The following is a 4,241-nucleotide window of genomic DNA, read 5'->3' on the forward strand; positions in this document are numbered from 1 at the left end:
TTGGTGTGCATTGCCGCCACCTTCTGAAATGGTGTGTGTGTGGCGGCTGTGCCCTGCGATATAGTCACGGAATTCTAACGTAAAAAAAAAACAGTTCCATAAATTCTGTGTAAAAAGCTTTGGTAGTAAAGGCACAACTTAACCATCACTGTATTTATATTTATTGTATCTCAATGCAGTTCAAGTACAAATACAATTCATCGACGTGCGTTGAACTAAAACCACATATATACTTTTTCTTTTTTTAACTTAAATTAATATGTGCAGTTCTAATCATTGTGGATTTAAGTTACACATTAGAGTAACATGAAAAATAAGGGAGTTATTCGCTTGCATAAAAACGTTATCATAATGATATGGGTCCAGTTTTTGATAAAGTTGTTTATAAATGATTTTTGGTCCCATTTGCTTTTAACAAAATAAATAAAGTATTGTGAGTGTATCTTGCCTTTCTGTATTTGTATCTGAAGCAGCAATAGTTATCCTCCATGAAAACGTACTTTGTATGATCACATTTATGTTTTCTTAAAATCCAGTTTAGAGAAGTATTTAATCTTGGATAGAGTATATAATCCTCCATATTGGCAGACACATTCATTTAATTCAATTTCATTCTAAGCCTTCCATCCATCCATCCATCATCTTCCGCTTATCCGAGGTCGGGTCGCGGGGGCAGCAGCCTAAGCAGGGAAGCCCAGACTTCCCTATCTCCAGCCACTTCGTCTAGCTCTTCCTGGGGGATCCCGAGGCGTTCCCAGGCCAGCCGGGAGACATAGTCTTCCCAACGTGTCCTGGGTCTTCCCCGTGGCCTCCTACTAGCTGGACGTGCCCTAAACACATCCCTAGAGAGGCGTTCGGGTGGCATCCTGACCAGATGCCCGAACCACCTCATCTGGCTCCTCTCAATGTGGAGGAGCAGCGGCTTTACTTTGAGTTCCTCCCGGATGGCAGAGCTTCTCACCCTATCTCTAAGGGAGAGCCCCGCCACCCGGCGGAGGAAACTCATTTCGGCTGCTTGTACCCGTGATCTTATCCTTTCGGTCATGACCCAAAGCTCATGACCATAGGTGAGGATGGGAACGTAGATCGACCGGTAAATTGAGAGCTTTGCCTTCCGGCTCAGCTCCTTCTTCACCACAACGGATCGATACAACGTCCGCATTACTGAAGACGCCGCACCGATCCGCCTGTCGATCTCACAATCCACTCTTCCCCCACTCGTGAACAAGACTCCTAGGTACTTGAACTGCTCCACTTGGGGCAGGGTCTCCTCCCCAACCCGTAGATGGCACTCCACCCTTTTCCGGGCGAGAACCATGAACTCGGACTTGGAGGTGCTGATTCTCATTCCGGTCGCTTCACACTCGGCTGCGAACCGATCCAGTGAGAGCTGAAGATCCCGGTCAGATGAAGCCATCAGGACCACATCATCTGCAAAAAGCAGAGACCTAATCCCGTGGCCACCAAACCGGATCCCCTCAACGCCTTGGCTGCGCCTAGAAATTCTGTCCATAAAAGTTATGAACAGAATCGGTGACAAAGGACAGCCTTGGCGGAGTCCAACCCTCACTGGAAACGTGTCCAACTTACTGCCAGCAATGCGGACCAAGCTCTGACACTGATCATACAGGGAGCGGACTGCCACAATAAGACAGTCCAGTACTAAGCAATAAATAATATTTTTTCATCCGACAAAAAGCACCCACAAAGGCTGGCTTTCTCTAATAAAAATGCCATGTTTGTTATAAATACCATGGTATTTATAACAAACATGGCAGCTTATAACCAGACACAGCATTGGCTGCTGTGACACGAGAAATTCGGCCCCCGTCTTGAAGTGGTGATGAGGAGCCGGCGAGCAGCCTAAATTGACAGTTGACAGGTACAAACCAAAGATGCCGGGCTGGTGTTCACCTTTTTTCCTGCTCAAATGAGCGGACTGTTGAAAATAGGAATTGGGGGATTACTTTTCACAAGTAAGATTTAACATAACGTACTATTGGTTGTATTTTGTGAAAAGAATATTACCACAGAGTTGAGAAGAAACAAAGATCTTCATCCATCCATTTTCTACCGCTTATTCCCCCTTGGGGTGGCGGGGGGCGCTGGTGCCTATCTCAACTACAATCGGGCGCAAGGCGAATTACACCCTGGAGAAGTCACCACCTCATCGCAGGGCCAAAGATCTTTAATAGTACTGAAATCGTAGCCGCTAGCAAACAAGAGTATGACCATAATATAATTGCTTGTCAATGGAATTAATTAAATTTAAAAATGTCATACTTGAATAAAATAAAGTTGAAATAAATGATTGTGACACCTAAAACAAAATTCACCAGCCGCCACTGATTATGTTGCATTCTCATTTTAGGCTAAGTATGAGACAATACTTTCTTAACAGTATAATTGTAACCAGGAATAAGTCTTCAAATAACAATATTCAAATACTAACATTGTTGGGTAAGACAGCTAGAATTTGGTTTTATTCTGAGTCCAGTGAAACAGATTGGTGGTTTTAGCTGATATAATGACTTTCAGGTGTTTATATATATTTACGTTTAAGTATTTGGCAGACACTTTTATCCAAAGCGACATACATAAAAAATACATATAAAACAATCACTGTAAACATTATCATTTAAGGGAAGAATGTAATATAAAATATCAATACAAAGTGTCAAAATAGAATAAACTATCTGCTGCTGCAGCAACAGAGATATAGTCTATAGGTCCCTAAGATATATAGATATCTAATGTATTCATACATTGTTTATGTAGGATATACGCATGTATATATAACCTAATCATACTGTTTCTTCAACTCAAAAATAGCTGACCGTGTTTTCCCCTTCTCTGGGATGATATTCCCAGTTTTGATCTCGGACATCTGGTCACTTATAGCATATAGTCCTGGACATGACTTTAAGTGCATCTGGCAGTGTCGGCTCCTCGATCTAAGGCAGTGGTTCTCAACATTTTTTTCAGTGATGTACCCCCTGTAAACATTTTTTTAATTCAAGTACCCCCTAATCAGAGCAAAACATTTTTGGTTGAAAAAAAGAGATAAAGAAGTAGAATACAGCACTATGTCATCAGTTTCTGATTTATTAAATTGTATAACAGTGCAAAATATTGCTCATTTGTAGTGGTCTTTCTTGAACTATTTGGTAAAAAAGATAAAAATGACTAAAAACTTGTTGAAAAATAAACAAGTGATTCAATTATAAATAAAGATTTCTACACATAGAAGTAATCATCAACTTAAAGTGACCTCTTTGGGGATTGTAATAGAGATCCATCTGGATTCATGAACTTAATTCTAAACATTTCTTCACCAAAAAAGAAATCTTTAACATCAATGTTTATGGAACATGTCCACAAAAAATCTAGCTGTCAACACTGAATATTGAATTGTTGCATTTCTTTTCACAGTTTATGAACTTACATTCATATTTTGTTGAAGTATTATTCAATAAATATACTTATAAAGGATTTTTGAATTGTTGCTTTTTTTTTTAGAATATTTTTGAAAAATCTCATGTACCCCTTGGTATACCTTTAAGTACCCTCAGGGGTACGCGTACCCCCATTTGAGAACCACTGCTCTAAGGGGTCTTGGGGTATGAGGAGGATAACCCCTTTACTACTGTTACCCCAGGTGGCCCTTGGCAAAGGCCTAGTACCTGACTGCCCCCTACCCAGGGATACGGTGAAGACCTCAACGGCGGAGCAGGCGCAAGACGGTAGATGTAAGCACTACCAAAACGGCTGGGATGGCGGAAGAAGGCCCCCCAACATCCATGTGGGCCCAGTTATGGGGAAATAAAAACCCAAGACCTCAACGGTGGAACAGGCGGGGGATGATTGCTAACCCTATAAATGGGTTGTACTTGTATAGCGCTTTTCTACCTTCAAGGTATTCAAAGCGCTTTGACACTACTTCCACATTTACCCATTCACACACACATTCATACACTGATGGAGGGAGCTGCCATGCAAGGCACTAACCAGCACCCATCAGGAGCAAGGGTGAAGTGTCTTGCTCAGGACACAACGGACGTGACGAGGTTGGTACTAGGTGGGGATTGAACCAGGGACCCTCGGGTTGCGCACGGCCACTCTTCCACTGCGCCACGCCGCCCCTATGGAGTGTCATCACGGCTACGATGGCGGATGAAGGCTGCAGCAGAAAAGGGTCCCGAGTCGTCTTGGACTCCATGCCACTGGACCCTGACCCTGTG

This window comes from Nerophis ophidion, linkage group LG14 (assembly GCF_033978795.1).
Source record: "Nerophis ophidion isolate RoL-2023_Sa linkage group LG14, RoL_Noph_v1.0, whole genome shotgun sequence".
NCBI classification, from domain to species: Eukaryota; Metazoa; Chordata; class Actinopteri; order Syngnathiformes; family Syngnathidae; genus Nerophis; species Nerophis ophidion.